This window comes from Jatropha curcas, chromosome 11 (assembly GCF_041381405.1).
Source record: "Jatropha curcas cultivar XTBG-Jc1 chromosome 11, XTBG_Jcur_1.0, whole genome shotgun sequence".
NCBI classification, from domain to species: Eukaryota; Viridiplantae; Streptophyta; class Magnoliopsida; order Malpighiales; family Euphorbiaceae; genus Jatropha; species Jatropha curcas.
Window position 1 is genome coordinate 13,737,772 of NC_143161.1, and position 9,163 is coordinate 13,746,934.

The 9,163-nt window shown below is 34.5% G+C and overlaps 1 long non-coding RNA gene across 1 annotated transcript; it reads left to right on the forward strand.

Annotated features, from left to right (window-relative positions):
* The first annotated feature begins 465 nt into the window (after positions 1–465).
* On the forward strand, positions 466–9,149 carry LOC149492617 (uncharacterized). The gene is made up of 3 exons (XR_016318952.1): positions 466–776; positions 899–972; positions 8,936–9,149. It is a non-coding gene; the product is annotated as an uncharacterized LOC149492617 (long non-coding RNA).
* The last annotated feature ends 14 nt before the right edge of the window (positions 9,150–9,163 follow it).

Below are 9,163 nucleotides of genomic sequence, written 5' to 3' on the forward strand. Positions count from 1 at the left end.
TCACTCTTAAAATGGCATGCGAAGGAAAATAAGAAAGTAAGAAGTTTAAACCGTAAGAGAACATCAAGAGGCATTGTAACGCCCTATTTTTCCTGTGTTGAAATAGTAGTTTATCTGTCTGTGAATAATACTGTCAGTCCGGAAGTCGGTATTATTTTGGTACAGAAAAATTATTATATATGGTTACTATTTTATGTCACATTTTTGGAGCATGCATGCATGAATGATTTTTATGGGTGGAAAGTAAGTAATGAATATTTTTGGAGAATTTTAGAGAATTAGTGAGTAGTAACTTAAGATGTGATATTAATTAAGGAAATTAGAGGCAATAGTTGTATGGACTAAATTTGAAATGGAGTTATATTAATTAAGGAAATTAGAGGAATTATTTTTATGGAGTAAATTTGAGAATTTTGTTGTGTTATATAATATTTTGAAGGAATTTAATTTGGAGAATATTTGGAGCCATTAGATTAGATTTACATTCAATCCTAGCCATCCAATTTTGGTGAAAAGTCCAAACTACCCTTTAGTCAACTCCATTATTTGAGCAATATTTTTCTTCCTCTTCTTCTCCATCTAACGTGAACTTCATCTTCTTCTCCTCCATTTCACCTTTAGCCTCTCTTTCTCTTCTCTTTGTTTTCTCCATTTTCTACTTGAATAATTCACCAAATTCACTCCATTTACCTTGAATAAAGTAAGAAAATCTAGAGATTAAAGCTTGAGAAGTGGTTTTTAGGGATTAATTTCAAGGAATTTGGAGAATTCATTAGGTGAAGTAAACTTCATTATTTTTGGATTTAGAGTTTTCTTTTAGCATATACATACTTAATCATGCTCCAATTTCTTCTTTTCTTTGTTTTCTTTGTTTTGATTTTGAGCTTATTACATGTAGAGGGTGGAGAGCCTTCTAACAAAGATAAAGGCAAGACCAAAGTTTAAGGAGCTTTGATTCAAGTTGTTTTAAAGGTTTGTGTTCATAAACACACTAACCTTACTTCAATTTTTGGATTTGTGAAGTTTGTACTATTTTGTGAAAATTTGGGATTTGGTATGAAATGATTTGATTGCTGGAATTTGGTTGTATAAATGTGTTCTTGAGTGTTTTCTAAGCCTACCTATATGTTGAATTTATGAAGAAATTATTTTTCTCTTCTTCTTCCAAAAGTGGCAGAATTTTACCAAGGGAAAATGTTAATGGGTGTGTTTAAGGACTGTTTTTCTATTCGTTTTATTTTCCCTCTATATTTGAGTCCTTCATAAAAGTTATAGGTATATTTCTTAGCTTTCCAACCCATCCTCTTGTGTCCAATTTTGATATATATAGCTCAACTTATGACTAAAACACCTAAACTGACTCTGTTGTAACGTACCACATGCAGCAATAGATTCAATAAACATTGGACTTAGTTCTGCTGAATCCGGTCTGGACTATCAGTCTGTGTTCCTAGCTTATTTTGCCTATCTTGCAGATTTATCTGGGTTCTGGTTCCTTCATAACAATTGTATAATTGTGTCTTATCTTTCTAATGAATCTAATTTCATTCAATTTGGAGATATATAACTCAAGTTATGTATTAAAAACTCAGCAAAGGTCAAGATTGCTTTTATGCTGGAAATTTCCAATGTTAAGTACTTTGGTTTAAGTATGAGACGTTTCATGAATGAATTCAGTTTAAATTCAGTTTTCATTGTAATTTTATGAATACTACAGAAAATAAATTTTATGAGCAATGGAAAGTCAGAATAAAAATAAGAATAAAAAAATGGATTTTGGGCTCTAATATACTTGGTGTGAATTTGATGCGTGATTTGATTTTATTCTGTCTGATGAGCATGCTCGGCATTCGATGCCATTTTGATAAGAAGCTATGATCATATGCTAGGCACGTGGGTGCCTTCTGTTCTGTTAGGGCGGACGCGCTCTATATGTTCTGAATCTGTTGGCGACCTAAGGCCATTCTGAATCTGTTCTGAAAACCTATCTGCTTCTTTTTCTCCTAAGTGTATGTGAGCCCTGTTGGATTTAATTTTCTATTGTGGGCTTAATATGTAAAATTAAATATGTACAGCAGTCCAATTGTAAAGTCAATTTCAAATGTGGTCTTGATTGTGAATAATTGACTATTGAGGTATCAACTAATTATAGATATTAAGTGTAGAGACCATTATATAATTCCTATTTCGTTAAAGGACCGAAACAGGAATTGTACTAACCCTACAGGTATATAAAGGTCGTGGTCCCTAGAGGAGTAGAATACGATTCAGTTTTACGTTCCTTTCGTACTGCTTCCGCAAAATCGATTCTTCAATTCTCTGGAAGGCTGCAAACCTAATTCTATACATCAAGATCGACGAACAACGATGTCAGGTACGCAACCTTTTCTTATTCAATCTATTTTGTTGAATCTAGTGGTTTGCACGATCTAGGTTATTATTGAATTATTTGAGATTAATTCATAACAAGTGGTATCAGAGCCTTGTGCATAATTGCTAGATTTTAGATTGATTTTCGTATGTTTTTATTTGTTTACCCTACTGTTTACGGATTGAGGGTTTTGTTTAATAAATTAAAAAAAAAAAAAAAAAAAAACAGTATAGGTTTGTGAATTTTGATCGAAATTTTGGCTTGAGTGTAACGCCATTGACGATTAATTGTTCGTGTGATATTTTATATATTTATTTATTTATTTATTTTTTGGCCGGATTTTGTTTAAAAAAAAAAAAAAAAAATCAGATCGTTTTTGGTTGGCGGCGGACCTGTTCGTTTTTGTTTTTAGGGTTAGGGATGGCAAATTACAGTTAGGTCCCTGGAAACTTTCGGTTTAGGCCTTTAAGTTTCTGTAATTTCGGATTAGGCCCCTAAGTTTCTGTAACTTCAGATTAGGCCCCTAATTTTCTGTAACTTCAGATTAGGCCCCTAATTTCCTGTTTTCTTTCGTCTAGACCCATGGATATATATTTAATTAAATTAGATCCCCGAACTTTATTTATTCAAATTTATTTAGTCCAATTTTATAACTTAGTCTCTAATTTAGTGACTTAAAGACTAGATTATAATTTTTTTTAGGCTAAATAATTTTAGATTATTAAATATTTAAACAATCAATTCATTTAATTGCAATTGTTTTGTTTTAATTACAATTAAATGATTTAATTTGTCGACTTGAGATTAAATTTTGGAGTGATTAAGTCCCTATTGTGTTTGATATTTGTTAAAATAAATTGATTTGATCAATAAGTCACCAAAGTGACCTCTATTGCTTGAATTGATTTATTTTAGAATATTAGACAGGTGTATTAGAATTCGTTGCGGATAGTTAATCGGCCCAAAGGAAGGTTGCTATCTGGCTGAGTTTTGAATACATGTTTGGCAATAAATATATGATAATTGTTTGATTATTTTCCATGACAATGATATATCGGCCCAAAGGAAGATTTATTATTTGTCAGGACTATGTTATCAATATTTGATTGCTGCATTGAGATACTAATTACAAGTTAATGTTTTACATCCAAAGATGAGAATATTAATGTTGTGTCTGTATCTTATTTCCATTTTTAATCTCTACTTATGTGAATTGTTTCATTTGTGGATTGTGAGCTTATACTTATCTATTTGTTTATTTTCTCTGATGTCAGCTAACATGTCATTTAATCCTGATTGTGTCCCTAAACTTGAGGGATCAAATTTTGAGTCTTGGAAATCAGATATTATGATCTTTCTGGGCTGTATGGATTTGGATCTTGCATTCAGGATGGACGAACCTGCTCCTCTTACTGATACGAGCACTGATGTTCAAAGGGTTCAGTATGAGAAGTGGGAGCGTTCTAATCGCTTAGGTCTAATGATCATGCAGAAAGGAGTCCCAGAACATGTTCGAGACTCTGTCTCAGCTGAAAAGAACAATGCTCAAAACTATCTTGCCGAGCTGGAGAGGGCTTATGTCAAGAATGACAAAGCCGAAGTGGGAACACTTTTAGGAAAATTAACCTCCATGAAGTTTGCTGGCAATGGTGGTGTTCGGGAGCATATTCTTAGCATGTCTCAGATTGCAAAGAGACTGAAGGCGCTGGGTATGGCTTTACCAGATGACCTTTTAGTCCATATGGTTATGAATTCTCTTCCTTCTCAGTATGGACAAATTAGGACTTCCTATAATTGTCAGCCGAATAAATGGACTCTTAACGAGCTCATTTCTCATTGTGTTGATGAGGAGGAAAAGATGAATTCTAACAAAAGAGAGAGTGCTCATTTTGTTTCTTCAGCTGGGAAGGGTAAGAACAAGAAAAGAAAGAGGCCTTTTGCAAAGACTGTTGAAAAGGCTATTGAGAAACCTGCTGCTGCTACTGCTGTAGATCCAGTACAAAAGAAGCCTTATGTGCCAAAATGCTTCTTTTGTGGAAAGACGGATCACTTGAGAAAGGACTGTCCTAAATTTGCTATTTGGCTTGCAAAGAGGGGTAAGTACCTTGTTTTAGTCTGTTGTGAAGTTAATTTAACTTCAGCTCCTAAAAACACTTATTGGATGGATTCTGGTGCTACCGCTCATATAAGTGTTTCATTGCAGGGCTGCCTCAACTACAGAAAGCCAACTGACGGTGAAAGATACGTCTATGTAGGAAATGGCGATCTGGTTGAAGTAGAGGCAATTGGACATTTTAGATTATGTTTAAGTACTGGCTATTTTTTGGATCTTATAGATACTTTTGTTATTCCCTCTTTTAGAAGGAATTTGATTTCTGTTTCCTTTTTGGACAAATCTGGTTTTCATTGTTCTTTTGGAGACAGTATATTCACTTTATCTATGAATTCAAAAGTTTTGGGTACTGGTTGCTTGAATGAATGTGATAATCTATATATGTTAGACATTGATACTAGTTATCATGAATCCCTGCATGTTACTACAAGAGGTACCAAAAGAAAGTTGAATATTGATAACTCAACTGTACTTTGGCATAGACGTTTGAGTCATTTATCCAAATCGAGAATTGAGCGTCTTGTTTCTGATGGTATCTTAGAAACACTTGATTACACAGGTTTGGATTCTTGTATTGAGTGTATTAAAGGAAAACAGACTAAACAAAAGAGACTAGGTGCCATTCGGTCATCCAATGTTTTAGAACTGATTCATACAGATATTTGCGGTCCATTCCATATTGCAGCTAGAAATGGCCAAAGATATTTTATATCATTCATTGATGACTATTCTCGTTATGGTTACTTATATCTCATTCATGAAAAATCTGAGTCTTTGGACGTGTTTAAATCTTATAAAGCCGAAGTTGAAAATCAACTAGGAAAGAAGATTAAATCTGTTCGATCTGACCGTGGTGGTGAATATTATGGTAAATATGACGGTTCAGGCGAACAACGTCCAGGACCTTTTGCGCTTTTCCTACAGGAATGTGGAATTGTCCCTCAATATACAATGCCTGGTACTCCCAGCATGAATGGTGTATCTGAGAGACGTAATAGGACTCTTATGGATATGGTAAGGAGTATGATTAGTCATTCTACTTTACCAGAGTCTCTGTGGGGTGAAGCGTTAAAGACAGCAGCTTATCTTCTCAATAGGATTCCATCTAAAGCAGTTGCTAAAACACCTTATGAACTTTGGACTGGACGTAAGCCTAGTCTAAAGCATCTTCATGTTTGGGGATGTCCAGCTGAAGCAAGGCCTTACAAGCCGAATGAAACAAAACTGGACTCCAAAACTATCAGCAGCTACTTTGTTGGATATTCTGAGCGGTCTAGGGGTTACAAGTTTTATAATCCTACTTCCAGAACTTTTTTTGAAACGAGAATTGCAATATTTTTTGAGGATGTTGATTTTGGAGGGAGAAATAAAGAAAGAAACATTGTCTTTGAAGAGGAACCAAGTAAGGATGATTCGGTTCTCATTCCTTTTGTTGTTTCTGATAGCGTACAGACTCCAGTTGCTCCTGTCACTATTCAAGATCCAATTCAAGACAATGCTATTCTTCCTCAAGAACAAATTCAACAACCTCAAGAATTAGAGCCTGTTCAAATGCCTTTGAGGAGATCTACTAGGGAGAGAAGAAGTGCTATTCCAGATGATTATATAGTGTTTCTTCAGGAACATGAGGATACTGTAGACATGATAGATGATGATCCAGTTAGTTTCTATCATGCCATGCAGAGTTCTGACTCTCATAAGTGGATTGAGGCAATGAACGAAGAGTATAAGTCTATGCAAGACAATCAAGTTTGGGATCTTGTTCAATTACCTGAAGGAAAGAAACCCATTGGTTGCAAATGGATATTTAAAACCAAAAGGGATTCTCAAGGTAACGTGGAAAGATATAAAGCACGTCTTGTAGCAAAAGGCTTTACTCAAAAGGAAGGGATTGACTATAAAGAAACCTTCTCTCCAGTTTCTTCGAAGGATTCTTTTAGGACAATCATGGCCTTAGTTGCAAATCTTGATCTTGACCTTCATCAAATGGATGTTAAGACTGCGTTTCTCAATGGCGACATTGATGAAACAATATATATGGTGCAACCAGAAAATTTTGTAATTGGAGATCCAAAACATCTGGTATGCAAATTAAAGAAATCCATTTATGGACTCAAGCAAGCTTCTCGTCAATGGTACTTTAAGTTCAACCAAGTAATTGTCTCGTTTGGCTTTGAGGCAAATACTGTTGAAAATTGTGTGTACCATAAGTTCAGTGGGAGTAGGTTTATCTTTTTGGTCTTATATGTGGATGACATACTTCTTGCTACTAATTGTAAAGTCTTGTTGCATGAAACCAAAGTTTTTCTTTCAAAGCATTTTGAGATGAAAGATTTAGGTGAAGCTTCTTTTGTTTTAGGGATTCAGATACATCGAGACCGTTCTCGAGGTATTCTTGGATTATCACAAAAGAGCTATATTGATAAAGTGCTCAAGAGATTTAGTATGCAGAATTCTAGACCATTGGATACCCCTATTGCAAAAGGTGATAAATTTAGTAATCAACAATGTCCAAAGAGTGAACTTGAAATTCAGGAAATGCAAAAGGTTCCTTATGCGTCAGCTGTAGGAAGTCTTATGTATGTTCAAGTTTGTACTCGTCCAGACATTTCTTTTATAGTTGGCATGTTAGGTAGATATCTCAGCAATCCAGGAATGGATCATTGGAAAGCAGCCAAAAGAGTCATGAGATATCTTCTAAGGACTAAGGGACATATGCTCACATATAGGAGATCAGATCAGCTTGAGATCATTGGGTATACTGATTCTGATTTCGCTGGATGCCAAGACAGTAGAAAATCCACATCTGGCTACGTTTTTCTATTGGCTGGCGGTGCTATTTCTTGGAAGAGTGTGAAACAAACTCTAGTGGCAACCTCCACCATGGAAGCTGAATTTGTAGCATCTTATGAGGCATCCAATCAAGCTATTTGGCTGAGAAACCTTGTCACTGGGCTGCGTGTAGTAGGTGGAATAGAAAGACCACTGAAGTTGTATTGTGACAGCAAGTCAGCCGTTTTATTCTCCAACAACAACAGGAGCTCTTCTCGATCAAAACACATTGAGATTAAGTTCTTGGCTGTGAAGGAGAGGGTACAGAGTGGACAGATATCCTTAGAGCATATTGGAACAAACTCTATGATTGCGGATCCGCTTACAAAGGCAGTGATACCGAAAGTTTTCCATGAGCACACCGCTCATATGGGTATCGTTTTGTTTGAGACTGTCTAGTTTTAGTGGGAGTTTGCTCTTTATGCATACATTATGTTTTTGAATGCTCTATTTTATTTTGGATATGTTTTATTATGAAATTTTGTTGAGTACTCATTTTGGTTGATGGTTACACTCTGTATTATTATTATTGTTTTGCTTGATCTCACTTTTGTTGGTGACCAGTTGGAAACAGACATGATGATCACATTACATGTAGTTTTCATGCTACACTTCTATAATGAATCTATGTCATTTAGGGGTATTGGTAATGTAGTTGATGATGAACTTAGTCATGAGATCTATGGCGAATGTTTCTTCAGCTCTTTATCAATATAACTAATGGACGAGATTGTTTTTGGATACCTTGTATGACTGCGTTTGTTGAGCTCATTTTGGTGTATGTATTTTATTTAACATATGTTCGCCCAAGTGGGAGATTGTTGGATTTAATTTTCTATTGTGGGCTTAATATGTAAAATTAAATATGTACAGCAGTCCAATTGTAAAGTCAATTTCAAATGTGGTCTTGATTGTGAATAATTGACTATTGAGGTATCAACTAATTATAGATATTAAGTGTAGAGACCATTATATAATTCCTATTTCGTTAAAGGACCGAAACAGGAATTGTACTAACCCTACAGGTATATAAAGGTCGTGGTCCCCAGAGGAGTAGAATACGATTCAGTTTTACGTTCCTTTCGTACTGCTTCCGCAAAATCGATTCTTCAATTCTCTGGAAGGCTGCAAACCTAATTCTATACATCAAGATCGACGAACAACGATGTCAGGTACGCAACCTTTTCTTATTCAATCTATTTTGTTGAATCTAGTGGTTTGCACGATCTAGGTTATTATTGAATTATTTGAGATTAATTCATAACAAGCCCTTGTAAACATATTTTTCAGGTAGCTTGGAAATAAATGATTATATGTTATTAAATGAATTGTCAAAGCAGGATATTACGTTACATGGTTTTCGAAATAACCAGTATATGTATTGGTGTACTAAAATTTCAAATAATGAATTTATGATTTGAACGAATAAAATATTAATAGTGTTATTTGATCATTTTGTTATAAATGTAAATGTATATTAAAGCGTTAATGATTTTATGATTGTAAATCTTTTGATGAAAATTGATATTTTAAGTGTGTTGCCATCGCAACATTGGTTTGTTGTATTTTATGAGCACCACTGAGTTTTATACTCAGCGTGTTGATTTTATCACGCGTAGGTTGGAGTCTATATTGCTGATTGAAGACCAAAAGAGTAGCATCAGAGCTGAAGAGATATTTTGGTAGTTGATTAGTGTGTTATGTAATTAAGTATTATGGCATTGATTAGTGTGTTATGTAATTAAGTATTATGGCATGTATAAGTAGTCCATTTTTGGAGACTCTATTATGTAATTTATACTGTAAGTATATTATTGTAAATTAATTGGGTGTATTTATTGGAAGAT